A 16424-nucleotide genomic window follows, 5' to 3' on the forward strand; every position below is an offset into this window, starting at 1 on the left:
AGTCTGGCCCTGGAAGGATGTCGTGGAAACATACTCTGAACTTGGCACCAGCCCCACTCCTCTGTCTTGCCAATAGAAAGCCGAGTATGAGGGCCAGGGACCCCTGCACCTCCCTTGGGGAAAAACATGGTTTCCCTTTGAGAGGGGCAGAGCTGTGGTCCTGGGCTGACCAGAACGCACACATGCACCCAGCTGCCACCACCTCCCACCTGGAAGGCCAGCGCCACCTCCTCACTCATCTCCAGGCCACCATCTTTTCACTCTAGAGTTTCTTTACCATAAAACACGGATCCTTTTAGGATGGCACCACTTCACTCTCCTTCTTAAGCCCTTCAGTGGCTTCCCATCAAACCTGGGAAAAAATTACATCCATATGGAGTCCTTCAGGGCCCCTGGGAGCTGGCCTCTGGCTCTCTCCCCCTCAGCAGCTGCCCTGGCCTTGCAGCCTCCGGGCCTTTGCACGCACTGTTTCTTCTACCTGAAGAGCCTAGCCCCTCAAAACTTCTCATGGCTCTCTTCCTCCTTTCATTCCAGTCTCAGGAAGGTTCTTCTTGCCTCGTCTACTTAAAATAGTCTTTCCTTTCCGTTCCTGCCATACTCTGTCTACACTGCTTTACTCCTTCCATAGCCATAATCATACCTTACATGCAGACTGTTTATTTGAATATTGTCTGTTTTCTCCCTTAGAATGCAGCTCTTAGAGAGCAGGGGTCTGGCTTTGTTTCCCTAGAAAATGGCCTGACACAGAGAAGTCCCCCCAAAAAAACTACTCAATGAGTGAATTCAGCCACCCACCCACCCATCTACCTTCCAATACTTTAAGTTTCCTCAGTGGAATATTCAAAGAGGCAGTGAGCTCACTGTCACTGGACACATCCAAGTGGTACCTGAACACTCCTGGTGGTTTTGCAGTGGAGACTGAGGCATTCCATATACTAGAGTACCGAGAGGAGGTTTTGTGCCCCGAGATACATGGCCATCTGCATGAATAACAGAGAGCTTATTGGGTTATCTTAAAGCATCATGTGTGTGGCTGAGCTTTTCCAAAGAAAGAATTCTAGAAATTCTGACCATCGCTCAGATATTGTTGGAAATACGGAGAATCCAGGAGGAATGAGGCAGGCCCATCCCTGCCCTTCCTTACACAGGTTCAGGTCTAATGGGGAAAACGGGTGGTAAAGAGTCCAAAGGGGGATTGGGGTCACTTACTGAGGAGTTCAGGGGACCATACAAGGGCCCTAAAACCAGTCTTGGGAGTCAAGGAAGTGACTTGGGCTGGGTCAGGCAAAGTTGGAGACCAGAACATTCAAGAAGCAGTGACCTAGAAGATTCCTTCCAAGAAAGGCAGACGAGTGTGCTCTGAATGGCCCAGCTGGGTAGCCAATGTCCACACACTTAAAAGCAAACTCTCCCTGGGCTGAGAGAGAGGAATAATCATTTTCCCATATGCCAAAGTTTGACAACAGTCAAGGCGCCAAACAGGGCTGCAGGAGCTGGGCCTGTGAAAACACACCGTCAGCGTGCAGCGCCACAGAAGATCACCTGTCCTTGTGAAAGTGACTGAGGACCTGGACCCCTCACAGGGAGACCTGAGCTCCAGGTGCCTGAAGAGCCACATTATTACGCACTGTTCAGAGCTCTGCAGAAACAAAGCTGAGCCGAGTCTCGCCATGCTAGTGAGTGCAGTTTTATTTGTATAAGGTCTCCAGAGCCCCGGGTGCGGAGAGCTTACCGTTTGCTTCCTGGACTCTCCAGCCCCCAGGTAAGGCTTTGCAGGAAAGGACTCCCTCCCACTGGGTGCAAGCAGAGGGGACCCCATGGAGAAGAGCAGTTACTTGGAGCCCTGCGAGAGCCATGGGCCCTCAGAGTCTGCCCAGGAGGACCAGCCCCAGCCCCAGGTAGGGCCCGTCGTGTGACCTATCGCCGGTTCTTCCTCCTTCTGCCCCTCGTCAGCTTCTGAATCAGCTCTAAAGCACTGGCTTCTGGGCTGTCTACAAAATATTTAACCTATGAGGCACATCTTCCACTAGAATCAGAACCAGCTATGGACTTGGTGGGGCCAGTGCAAAAGCAAACAGTGCCCCCCCCCACCTTCTAAAATTTCTAAGAACCTGAGGGTGGTGACAGCAGAGCATCGAATCCAGCACAGGGTCCTTCAAAGCACGGGGCTCTGAGCGACAGCACAGGTCACACATCCACAAAGCCAGCCCTGCCTGGAGGGCAGGTTACTAATATTAATGTGAATTCATATAAAATGACCACAATTCCTACTGCCACTATTGATTGACTTCTTAATTTGGGGTCAGACCCTGTTTTGGGGTCTGCTCTCTCATTTCATCCTCATGATACTTAAAGAATGGGCACTATTAAACTCCCTACCTTACAAACAAGCAAACTAGGTTTCAAGGGGTTGAGTTCAGTTGAGCAGGTTGATGGGGGTAACACAGGGTTGAGATTCCCATCTCCAGGACACAGGGCTATAATGCCAGCAGGGGTCATCATTTCCGGTGTGATTGAATATTCAGATGCAGAAGATGACCGTCACCACACTTGGCCCTCAGGCAGATGTAGGGCAGGAAAGAGAGCAAGCCAGGAAGGCGGCTTGGGGTGTTTCTCTTTAGTGGGAGTAGAGGTTCCACCAAGGGACTTGCCTCATGACAAGGGGCATCCCCCAGAAGAGACCTCAAAGTTGGGGCTTCCCATTATATAATTATAGTTCACTTGTGACTACTCCCCGCCCATGTGGTGGTCTATCTGATGGCCATTTTTACCCTGGCTAATGTTTTCCAGTAACACACCTGGTGTGCTATCTTTAGAGGTTTCCTGGGGAATAGAGGTAGAAAACCCAAGGTCAGATACGTCCTTTACAGATAAAAGGATTTTGCCCACAAATGCTCTTTACCACTACACAGCAATTCTTTAATATGTAAAGAATCTTGCCTTCCCCAGGACAGCAGCAGAGCAAGTTCCATAAGGAAGGATGAAGAGTGTCTGTTGCTCTATCCCAGGACCCCAAGTGGGTGTGCCATGATTTATCTCTTTAGCCAAAACCTTTGTTTCATTTTGCTTAATAGTGATGTTTATTCATAGCAAGGAGAGAGTCAAATAGGCACAGCAAAAAACTATTGAAAGAGTGTAAATTTGTTCAACCGCTTTTGAAAATGAACAGGGTAGCCCTTGACTCAGTGATACCACTTCTAGGATTCACAGCTGAAGATGAATATGCATGACGCTCATTGAAACAGCATTCATAATAAGAAAGTTTTTGGAAAAATCTTAAGTATTCAAGTGTACAGCAATAATTGATTCATGGAAAATTCCTATATTGGAATATAATGAAACCAATATAAAGGCTTGTTTCTATTACGGTCTATAAAAATTATTATAATATCAGAATGTTATGTTCTTGCAACTTTGAAAATGCAGCTACTCATGAGGTATAATTTTTTAAATAAAAAGGACTCGACATATATGCATAGAAATAACAAAGGAAACGCCAGAAGGCTAAGTGGTCATGTACGGTGGGTAAGGCTGTAGCTCATTTAATTTTCTTTATCCTTTCTGTATTTTCAATGATGCACTTGTTTGACTTTTTAAATGAGGAAACAGAAAGGAAGTTTGTGTAAACAACAAACAAAAATAGAGTTTAATTCCAGGGAAGTGGACTTGTAGGGTTTTCGACTGAAAAGGTGTTAGGAGCAAATTCATAATTATCTAGTTTGGTGTTCACAAGGGTTTCCGATGCTGAATTCAATATCCCTACAGCTTAAAAAGAGCAGCCGTGTCATCAGCGTGAAACTTCCCCGACCTGGGGGCTCTGCTCAGCCCTGCTGACCTGACCGACAGGACCTCAGCACAGAGAGAGGCAGCAGACAGGCAGTCGATCGTCTCAAGAAAGCCCGTTACACTTCAGTTTCCACCACCCTCTTTGAGAAAATCAAAGCCAGAGTAAATACTCCAGAAAAACCAAGAACCTGTATTTTACAGATGGGTTTTTCCCCCAGATTATAAAATCCCTATTCTTTGCATGAATCAGACATTATAAATGGACATCCATAAAAAATACATTTAAACGTACCCCAAATCCCTCAACGCTGATATCAATATTTAACACTTAGGCCATGTGGTATACTTATACCCTCCTTGAGTTGTGTGTGTCTGTCTGTACACATGTATGTATTACACACACTTCACTATTGCCACACATAAGCACACATACACATATACCTATGGAAATGTATGTATATATATAAATCCACAACTTATCACAAAAACGCTGTTATTTACATACACTGTTTTCTTTCTCATTTAGGAATGTATCATTCATTCAACAAATATAGTCTGAGCACCTACTGTGTGCCTCTTCTCTCCTGGGCCCTTAAGGTAGATTAGTGAGCAAAAGAAAAATCTTCTCCTTCATGGAACTTACATTCTAGGGACACATTAAACAAAAGCATAACAAAGGAATTAAATGTAAACACACGTCAGAAAGGGTCGAGCGGAACAGAACACCCAGAGAGAGAGGGGATGGGGGATGAGCAGTAAGGTGAGAGGGCGGGAAGCATTCATTTTTAATGACAGCTGTCAGTCAGGTTATGGTGTTGAAGATTCATTTGAGCAAAGATCTTGAGAGAAGTGAGCAAACTGGGTGGAGGGGGAATCAAGCAGAGGGGATGACAGTGCAAAGGCCCTGGGTAAGAGTGCGGTTGGAAGGTTCAGGAAGAGCAGGGACCAAGAAGGGAGCAGCAGGGTAGCCAAGGGGGAGAGGAGAGGAAAGTAGAAAGACCATGGGGGCGAGACCTTGGCGTGGCAGATTATGTGGCTTTCTGAAAGCCACTGTAAGGACTTCAGCCTTTCCGCTAAACTTGGCAGGAAAGAATGTTGTGATCAATTGGTGACAGCTGCCACAGATACGGACGTGAAGGCGGTGTGGGGCAGCTGTGTCTGGGGAGGTCTCCCTGTGCAGTAGGTGAAACCTCAGCTTGGGTCGGGGAGGGCTCCTTGACTCTGATCAAGAAAGAATTCTCAACCAGGTTGGACGAGTGTAGGTAAAGAAGGAATTCATTCAAGCAAAAGTAGAAGTGAATGTTAACAGGTTTGCAGCTAGTAGAGCACAGGGAAGAACAGAGGGAGGAAAGGGAAATTCACTGAACTCCTGCTCGGCATAGGGCGAATCCTTTACCAACTCCTAAGGCCCTAAAGCCAGGGTCCCCCGGTGTCCAGTGTCTGCCTGAATCTGCACAGCGAGGGAACTGAGACCCTACCACTCCAGGATTTGTGGGAGCTGTGGAGCACTCGATGGAGTGAGATGATGTTCTAAGAACTTTCACTTCCCTACTGGTCTGAAATAAAACAGGAAGAAAAGGATTGTGTTGAGACTAGAAAGCTGAATGAAATAGCGAAGTGACAGAGACATTGACCATCGAGGTGGAGGCTGAAGAGTTCTTGTCTTTATCACAGAAAAGAGTTCAGAGACAAGTGCAATTGGCTATGCACCAAGAAAGTTTACTTGATCTAAGACACACTCAGCTGGGAGTGTGGGTGACTTCAGAGAGGTGCACTTAAAGGTTTAGAGTTTGGGGTTTTATAGGGTCTTTCGGGTAAGGGTCAGCATAAGGCATGATGTGTTCAGGTGAGTCATAATTCCTTTAAAGTTTTGTGTTAAATAGGGTTATTTAGGTGACTGTGTGGATCCGGATCTTGGCATGCTTTATCCGCATAGGTTTATTTACACTTCGGAGGGCTATCTCCTGTCCTGGTTACAGTTACTTAATTGATTAAGGGGCTGGAAGAAGAGGAATAACAGCAAATAGATTAAGTTAAAGAACAAACTGGGCCTTTTTCACAGGCTAAATAGACTTTACAATGGCATGATTCTTGCTCCATTTCTCTGCGCTAACTCAAACGCAACTGCTGTGTATCAGTCGCTGCCAATGATGAATGCGGCACCCTTTGGTACACATTCAGACAATTCCTGTCCATCCACTAATCTGTGGAAACGAAGGTATGGTGGATGAGTTACGCAATATGCCCTTTATATTTCAAATTTATGATGGGAGCAGTGAGTATTCCAACACTTGGTTCAAATGTGCCAATGAAACAGATTTAGATGGTTTCATGCAGCGATGAAGAACGTGCACACACACAAGGACAAGGGGAAGAGGAGCCTGTGGGTACAGGACAGGTGTAGGAAAGGAACTGAGTGACCCAAAGGTTCTTCCCAGCAAGTATAAATCCATCAGCAGGTAGGGGCCAGAAACTGACATTTTCCCCAACTGCCACCTATTCTGCCAAGCTGGACCTGCTACAGACAAACAAGATTCCAGCTGCACTTTCTTCCCCAAGTCTTTGCCGTGTGCTCCCCCATCCCGGATGGCCCTGTCCTCCCCAGGAGCTCACTCTCCTCCAGAAGATGGCACCCCTAACTTGCTCCTCCACATCCTGCCTCATGGCCCTGGCCCTCACCCCCTCCTTTGACGGCTCTTCTCCCAGATTCTACAAGCTTGACCCTTGGGTCTCTGCTCAGTCACCTTCTCACTGCTGCCTTCCGTGCCCAGCCTACTTAAGACCACAACTCCACCCACCAGAACTTCCCAGAACTCCCCCCACACGCACCATCCCTACTTGGTTTTCTCAACACCTTCACACCTGCCATGACACAAGTATTACCTGTTCTTTACTTCCGTTAACTGGAATATCATTCTTTATTTCCCTAGACTAGCACCAGGAAGACCAAGAATTTTGTTTGTTATTCACTGCTGCATCTCCAATGTCTAAAGCACGTAATAGGTACTCAGTAAGCATTTGCAGGAAGCGTGGATGAATGGCTGCAAGGATCCTCTCTTATGCCCAGTCAGTGTCTGCTCTTTAACAGAAAAATCAGAGTCCTGTTCAAATTCCCTGAAATGGAAGCAGAAGAGGCTTCTAGGCACCGAGATGGGCAGGCTGCCAGTATGCCGCCCCAGAGAGGGGGCGATCAGGAACCAGACACCAACTGTCTCTGCCACACTGCGCTCTCCCGCCCTGTGGCAAACAGCTGGACCTGCCAAATCATCTCCATTACCTCCTTTTGTTTCCAACATTTTCACAACATCTTCCTTCTCCTCCATCCTCTGAGGCTCCAAAATGTTCTGGGGTGGCCCCAGCATCCTACAGGTTGCTCCTTCTCTCTCCACCATGCCTCTCTGCTCAGTGGGCAGCACCTGTTAGGTCCACCACTGTTCTTTAGTCATTCTGCAGGTGCCACTTCCTCCAGGAAGCCCTCTGTGACCATTCTAGTTAAGATTAGAGGCCCTCTCCTCTGAGCTTCCTAAAACCCAGGACTCATCAGTCATCACAGCCCTATCACCACATTGAACTTGCATCTCTGTGAGCTCAAGGCTCCTCCATGTTATGAAGCTACTTAACAAAAATCACTTCAGTATGTGTTTCTACATATTCCCGAGAACCTGACATGATGCTAGGCACATATCAAGGCTGTTAGTCACATTTGAGGAATGAATGAAGGAAAGTGTATGCATTGTTCTGCCATTTTTTTTTTGACTGAGAAAATATGATCACTCCATAAATTAAGATTCCCTGCTCCCATGGAGAAGTTCAGCTTTAAGCAAAAGAGTGTCTTGAGAAAAGATGAAATGGAAGACACAAAAGGGGGCATATCTAGGGGATTCATACATTCTTAGAGACCCTGAACTATTTGTATACCTACTTAGTAATGCATTGAATATGTTGGGGATTTTAAACTATGAGATTTCTTAAACCAAGTGCTCTGTGCACTGCTCGGCACAACACAGGCATCATCGGACCATGGGTCAGACCAGGGTGGGCCCAAGAGGACTTACCCAGGTTGCTGCCTCCCCTGAGTGCAGAGGAGATTTGGTGATTATCCATTTAATTTGCTCCATATTAACAAGGCTTCCATGGAATTATTTCTGCCCCAGGGGGGAATACATTGGCACACATGTTCTCTTGGTACCTCTTTGGAATTCCAGAACCTGGCACGGGGACAAACAAGTTGAAAACAGGAACGTTTGATAGCAGAAGAAATGAAAATTTGAGTTTCTGGCTCCTAGAGAAGGGAAGTCCTGCTTTTTCCCATAGAGGATTGGAATAATATGAGAGAAGGGACATCCCCTCTTCTTCTCTACGGGCAACTTTGCATTAGGACATTTTCTTGTCCCAGCTGGGTCTATCATATGTGTGTCTCAGGTGTGTCTCAGAATCAGTCTGTGTGTTTTTCTGGATGCCATCCAAAAAATAATAATAAAAGTAATTTTTTGTGTAAGATATTTGCATACAAATTACATTTGGCACTTTTATAACATACTACAGAATCTTCAGTGCACTCTGATGTGGCACAGTATGATATTACAATTGGGAAATACATTTTTCTTATAACCCATTGCTTTTTAATGGATGGATCTGTAAGGGCATTAGAATAAGGGGGAAAAGAAAAGAAAAGAAAAAAAAACCCACAGCAAAAAAATAAACCAGGTCTGAATTAATTCTGACAGCTTCTTCTTATTTAAGGTGGTTAAATGGGTCTTTGAATTATCCAGTTCTGCCCAGTTGTCTGATTGTGCTTAGGCAATGAGTTGTACAAGCACATCTACAGAATAAAATTATTAGGGAAGAGGGCCTGGGACAGCACGGGGATGGTTGTAGGAAGGAGCGCTGGGCCTTAGTTACACTCAAGTGAAAAGCACCACTCTTTTACAGAAGGTAGGAGGATCCTGTCTTGAGAAGAAGCCGCTTCCGGAATCCCAGTGCCCTGTGCAGCGTGAGAGGAGGTGACAATGGCCTGTGCCACAGGCTTGGAGCTCACAGCCACACGGATGGGAACTAAAGGCCATCCTGGGGGCCATCTGTTGGGTTTCCCATGTATCAATTCCTATTACCCTCAAAAGTAAGTTCACTCCCCTGCGGCCAGTGCCTACTGCATGGTGAGCCTTCCAGTCATTGTTGAATAAACACATGCGTCAATCAATCAATTGTATAAAACTGATACTGGGAGAAATCAAACTCATGAAAAGTCAAGCTGAGGCTCAAACCAAGTTCTGTTGGGTGTGGGAGTCTCTCCAGTGCCCCCTTGCCTCCGCTGCTGAATGGAGGCATGTTCTAGGATCCACAGAAGGAAGACGTTGAAATGGAAAATGAGCAAATCAAAATGAGACCAAATCCTTTTTGAGATAAGAGGGTATCCCAGGGAACATAGTGACTTTCATGGGCCATAAACACTTTTGCCTTCCTGGGTCCCTGCCTCCATAAAACGGAATTAAAAATCATATTACATAACTGAGTTTATGTAAAGACCAAAATAATCCAAGTTGGATTCTTCTTCTGATTTGAAAAGAAAGTGAAAGATCCTTATGGGCCTTTATAAGTCTCAGGGGTCCCAGGTGCCATGCTCACTATGCCTCACGGAGAAGGCGGACCCGACAGTACCATGTAAAAACTCCATCCGCTAGAAACAGCGCACAGAGAAAAATGTTACATTAAGTCCATGCGTCTGCAAGGTTTTGATGCTCACAACATGTGTGGAACACCATGGAAATAAATACCTAACAGCTTGATTAGAATCATGTTTAGTTGCACTTTTTAGAGACTTCCCTAGTTTATAGTGCCTGACCCAAATGGGAGGTTTTCATGAAGTCAGGCCAGACGAGGGCAGTCCACGCCGACACAGATAACCGGGGGGGAGTCATAAGGGTCCTCTAGTCCCCTCTCTGACATCCTTTCCAAGGCCTTTGTTCCTCATGGAAGCAAGAGGATTTCCCACCTCCAGGAATCCCACCTACATTCCAGGCAAAAGAGGAAAGTGCCAGGGATGAAGGATGAAAGGCTTTGTCTCTAGAAGCTTTGTTTTCCTGGGGAAAGGAAGCCTTTGGCAGGCCAGCACTAGGTTTCATGACATATCGGAATACGAAACAGTATTTCTGAATAGAATCATTGCTTCCTCTAAACAAAATCAGGGCTGTTAGTAAGGAAACGAATGGATATTGAGTAGGCAATCAGCAGTGTCTGCTTCAACAGACATAATTCCTATAAATCAAAATGATTCCCTAGCCTAGTGCATGACCAAGACTTTGAAAATACCGCTCGATTCAGGCAGGTCTCAGCCTAGCAGAAATGGGGGAGAGTTCTTGGGTTCTCAGCAGAATGAGATAATCCAGGCCACTCTGCCCTCTGTTAGCATCTGGGCAAAATGAAGCAGACGTTAATTCATGCTGTCCATTTGCTAACCACTTCCCCAGGCCATATTCATCTATCACTTATGTTCTAGCAACAGGCACCGGAGCTGTCTTCCTGGGCCAATGAAAGTAAGTGTGCCATCACATCTCCTTCTGCCCAGTGAAGTCCTACCCCAAGTGCGGCTCTCCCCATAAAGCATTGCTGCGCACCCCGCAGCAGGCCCGGCTGCCTCTCAGTGCCCTCCCGGCCTGGAGAGCCAAGCCCCGCTTGTGGGTGCCTCTCTCATAGGACAGTGAGGGACCTGAAACCCTCACTACCGAGAACAATGGTTGGTCATAAAAGCACAGTCAGTGTTCGTGGACTGCCCTGTAAACAAGACTTAACACAACTCTCAGCTGTTCTTCTGGGGGTACAATTAGGGTGACCAACAGCCCAGATGTGGGGACTCATGGGCTTCCCAGGATGTGCAACTTTGTTACCAAACATCTGGGAAGGCCAGGCAAGCCGGAACATGTTGGCCATGGTGGGCACATTGCCCAGGAAGCATTTATCTCAGCACTGATTTGAAATACCATCATTATTACCAGGAACTATCATAGGTTCAGTGATAACTGTGCCAGGCCCTCTCTTTAGCACAATGTGGGTTATTTTGTCCTCACAAGGACTTCCAGGGGAAGGGACTATTTTTATTCCCATTTTACAGATGGGAAAACAGAGATGCCACCTGTTCAAACAACCAACCCAAGGACAGGCAGTGGAAGCAGCAGCCACTGGGCTCCAGCCAGGCAATCTGGTGCCAAAACTCTAACTTCTGCTTGCAGCCACCTACAGCCTGCCTTGGGTTCCTCTGAGGATGTCAGCCTGGTGAGCTGCTGGCCATCTGCAGATGGCCCCCACTCACTCCATCTGTTGCACCACTATTATGCATGAGAACTTTCATTTTATAACTGGGAGGGGGGTGGGAATTTGTGGGCAAGTACTTTTTACCCATGCTTTCTTTTAGGGTTGCTCATCTGGAAGCAACTGTGCTCCCCAGGGGACATTTGGCAGTGACTGGAAACATTTTAGTGGGGGTGCTTCCTGGCATCCAGTAGGTAGAAGCCAGGGATGCTGCTAAACACACACCTAGAACAGCCCCCCAACGAAGAAGGATTCAGCCCTGAATATCTACAGTGCCGAAGTTGAGAAACACGGCTCTGAATCCTCAGAAAATCTTGTGAAGTAGGAATCATGACCATCATTTTACACAGCAAGAGCCTGAACCCCAGAGAGGCTCGGGGGTCTGTGAGGGGTGGGGAAACCCGTCGGGCACAGAGCAGGGACTGGAGTCTGGGTGTGAGGCCAGAGGCCATGCTCTCAGCCGCCCAAATTTGGATGCCTTCACATCCCATCTGTGAAGATACCTGTTTCCACCTGCTCTGACTCACAGCGTCCTGCCTCGGGTTTGACTTCTAGTATTTAGTATGTGCCCATTAGTACTTTGATAATACGTGAATAACCAGAATAGGAATAAAAAGATAACTTTAAAAACGTCCCTTTCTTTCCTTTCTCTGATCCTGGCAGCCGCCCAACCACATGCACAGGTCAGCTCATTCACATGGTTTGGATTCAGCTTCTCTACTTGCTCATTGTGAGGACTTGAGCTCAGCTTCTCAAGCCTTGTATCCTCACCTGTAAAAGGCAGATATGCCTTTTCCAGGCTTATGGTGAGGATTAAATGAGATACTATGTGAGCTCCAAGCCTGGTACACTCGTGAACACACACAGTAACATTTGTTCTCAATCATTCCAATCTGTAGTCCTCCGGCTGAAAAACTGGCTCCTGATAGGAGAAATAGAAATGATTTTCATGTATCAATGTGTTTTTTTTTTTGGCTCATTTATTACTTTTTTGGGGCCCACAATAAGAAATATAGCTTCTATTGTGATTCAGATCACATACACATAACCCCACCAAAGGGAAGTTTTGGGTAACATACATGCTGGCACTAAATGTGATTTGCTCTGATATTTTCTATTTCACTTTTTTTTAAATGCTGGTTGCAACACATTATGTTCGTTTCACTCACAGTTCATAAGACAGTATTTATTGTATGATTCCATTATGTGAAATTCTAAAAAAGGCAAAACAATGTGGTGAGAAAGGGAAGTTAGGTGGTTTCCTGGGGCCAAAGCAGGGGTTGGATTACAAAGGGGCAGGAGGGGAATTTTGGCGTGACAGCATGTTCTAAATCTTGACAGGCACACACCTTTGTTGGTCTGCCATCAAAACTGCTGACCCTCCCCATCAGGACTGATACTAAGGCCTTATTATCTCACTCCGGGATCACCACCACACTCTGAGTTAGGAATGGGTGTAGTAATTTTAGAGATGAGGGAACCGAGGCACACAAGGCAATGCTAGCTGTCCAAGTTTATGCAGCTGATGGCAGAACGTGAGATCCCGTCTTAGGGTTGTCTGTACTATGGTAATCAGTATATATTTGATCTTTGTCCAGGTTCCTGGCACACAGCTCCTAAAATCCTTGGAATCTCTGGCGTGAATCGAGTGTCTTCTCTTACACCTAGATGGTCTCAGGATGGGGTTGGCTGCCAGGAAGATGGAGGCATGATTAGAAGATGGAACTCTCAGCCCCACCTCCTGAGCTCTGGGAGAGGAGAGAGGCTGGAGATTGAGTTTAATCACCAGTGGGAGTGATTTAATCAATCATGCCTATCCCATGAAATCACCATAGAAACCCCTAAATGATAGTTTGGGAAAGGCATTGGTGAACACAGTGTGGGGCTGGGAGGGTGCTGTGCCCGAAGGGGCATGGAAGCTTCGTGCCCTTTCCTGCATTCTTGCCCCGTGAGCCTGTTGGTGGAGCCTTTTGGTGGCTCCTGAGTTGCATCCTTTATGATAAACTGTGAATGGTGAGTGAAGTGCCTTCCTGAGTTCTGTGGGCTGTTCTAGCAAATTATTGAACCTGAGGTGGGGGTCACGGTAACCTGGTTCACAGACAGTTGGACTACATTGGGGAAACCTTGGACTGAGCTCTTACCCTGTGGGGTCTGCACTAATTCAGTGCACTTCCCCTCAGAATTGAATTGTAGGACACCCAGCTGGTGCTGGAACTGGCTGTTGGCATAGGAAAAATCCACACAATTGGTGTCAGAAGTGCTGTGAGGAAAAACAATGCAGACTGTCTGACTCCGTGGCCCCTAGTTATAAGTCTCAGGGGCATGACCTCTCGTACTGAGGAAAGTCTTTATTTTATTTCCTACTTCCCTCGGAGCTCTCTCAGAGTCATTTGGCTTCAATGACTATTTGTCATTCCTAAACGTTGGACCCAAACTGCTGCTGCCACTTGTGAAATGTATCTTATGTGTCTTGACAGATGTTAGATGTTACCCATCAAGTAATGGTATACAGCACCAAAGCAATGGTATATCAGCTTAGTTTTCAATAGGAAGACTGATGAATAACACACACAAAATTTTTTTTCTTACTCATTTAAGGGACCTTCATGCATGGACCAAGGTCACAGCATTTCCAGTCTTCCCAGATAACCGTGGTCATGTCTTATCACATCTTAGCCATTAGCAACAACTGGACAAAAGTATTTATTTCATCATCCTGTCTGTGATAAAATTTCCCACACTGCCATTGCCAAAGAAGATGAATGAAGGTATCAGAGCTTTCCAGTCTCAGAGTGGCTCAGGGGTTAATAAAAAAAGGAGCAAAACTACTAAATGAATAGAAGAATACAACTAATGTCAGAAAGATCCCTTTGTGCTACCCGGTCTCATGCAGCCAGGACGAGCTGCCTCCCTGCACACCGTACCACTTGGTCTCTTTCCCCACTTGTAATTAACCAATAACAATAGTTAATAATATCAGTGGCAACCCAATTTAATTTGGGAGTTTAAATGGAAAGCCTAATGTGGATTTTAGCCCATTTTTTTCCATTCCTTTTGATCTACAAGGCAGGTACCAACACAGACCCTTTTTACATTAAACTCGTTTCTAATATTTAAAAACTGGGAAATAACCATTCGCAAAGAGATGCAGCTTTTAGTTAACCGAACACACAAAAGCAAAAACCCTGACAATTTAGCATCCCTTGGGCCTGCGTTTCCGTATGACAACACTTGGCTGTCTCCTTGAACAGGGGGCTCCAGGCTCGATGGTCCCCACTAGTACCCACACCTGGCCCAGTCTCACATACTGAGGTTATCTGCCTGGCCCCTCCTGGGCCTCTAAATTTGGCCTCCAGTTTAAATATGAACTAGTAAATGTTACTAGTTTTCTTAGTAAAAATAATAATAATAAAACTGCCTCTTGCTATCACCACAGACTATTCAATTCTTAGAAGTTTTGCCTTAACAAAGGATGGGTCAAAGTTGACATAGTGGAAAGCCCACTTGCTGTTCTCATTGGCCCATCCTGGATAAGCAGCCAACATTGTCCCATCGTACAGCAAGGAATGCCCAGGCCAAGTGGGGCCATGTAACATTTCAGGGTTGTAGAAACACCCTGTTTTAAGGTTCTGACTGGCTCAATTCAGTGACATTCCTAATTACTGGTTATTGAATTTGAGTAATGATTTCCCCCTCTGCATCTCAGTTCCCCTCCCTAAAACAGTACCCAGTCACGTACAGGTGAGGCTCAAGCAAGATAAGTAAAGACTTTAATTTCTCCTTATGTATTCATTCCCTTGTCTCTCTTCTACAACATGCAAATTAGGGTTGTCTCAATTTAAAAGCCAGAGGCCACTTTGGTTTTAAATACACTCTCTCAATTCATGCCATGGAGGGAGAGAAGCTCTTGATTTGGGAAGAAGTCCAGAACACCCCACAGCTGAAACACTTTTATAATGCTCAAGGAATTTTCATGTCTGTGACTTCAGCTGTTCTTAACCCTGTATGTAAGAGAATCGTTGCTAGTATTTTATAGATGGAGATATTGGGTCAAGAGCCTGCATTTCAGCTCTCTCTAGGTTTCCTGTTCTTACTGTCTCTTGCATAGTCATCTACCAGGAAGTTTTCAAAATTATTGCTATTATTATCCCTACCTCATTGAGAGATGGATCAGCACATAGGGTGGTTCAATGCTTGTACAGAACCACGCCCCGGTCAGCGACTGAGAAGGCTCCGGGACCAAAATTCTTCCCTCCTGCCCTTCAGTCATTAAAGTGGGGTCCTGAGAACCCCAGTGCAAAAGATGCTCCAGGGAAAAGAGCTGTCCTAAATTTCAAAAACTACTGTAATATCTATAATAGACTTTGAAAAGGTAAAGCAGCCAAGAGGTGGACAGGTGAGTGTGTTCAGTTTAAGCTACACACCTAAGACCCGCAATACCCTGACTAGAAATCTACATTCCAGGAGTTGCGAGTTGGCAGCTGAAAAAGGAAAATGAAGGAACAAAACCACTCACCAAGCTCCGTCACTCCAGAGCAGCTTCTGCCGCCGTTATATCTGGTCCGTACCCGAAGCATTGCCAATTATAACCACAACTGCTGGAAGTGGTTTTTCTTGGTGAGTAAAGGGGTGCCCAGTATTATATGCAAAACCTAGAAACATTGAGCATCCCCAGCCCTTTCAGGGTTAGGGAGTGAGACGCCAGCCCACCCAGGGACCTTCAAGCAGCAAAACGCTGCCCTCACAGGATTCAGATCCCCACTGGCCCTTTCTCAGTCCATAGTGGTGAGAACCCCCTCCTCCCACTAGAGCCTTAGCCCAGCCGTGTTGTTCCACCTGCCTCAAGGAACTTACGACCAGCACAGTGCGGTCAGTACACCTGCGTGCACTGGGAGCTCAGCGCTCAGGCCACATCCCTGCTGTTTGCTCCTTCTGGCTAATAATTATTAGCAACGTCTGGAAATTTTGTGCAACTGCACTGTGAGCAACCAGCTGATGGCTGTGTTTGCAAGAGAGGAGACCTGCCCTCCCCTGCCTTTAACCATCGGAAGCCACTGATTCAACAATAACGACGAGACAAATCGGCGTTTGTCAGGTTTCAACACAAACTACATCCACAGCCGGCTCTTGGCTGTGACATTACGTTTACTCAGTACAAGGCTCCGGGAAGTCCACGAAGTAAAGAAATGGGGTTGACTCAGCACTTACCAAAGACTCGTTTAAGAACAAAACTTTTTTTTTCCCCCCTCTAGGACCCTGAACTCATGAAATGCATTTGAGGAAACTCCCTCCCCCGTCGGACCCCTTCACTCTTCACTGACATTTCCTCCAGG

This window comes from Manis javanica, chromosome 5 (genome assembly GCF_040802235.1).
Source record: "Manis javanica isolate MJ-LG chromosome 5, MJ_LKY, whole genome shotgun sequence".
In the NCBI taxonomy this organism is placed as follows: Eukaryota; Metazoa; Chordata; class Mammalia; order Pholidota; family Manidae; genus Manis; species Manis javanica.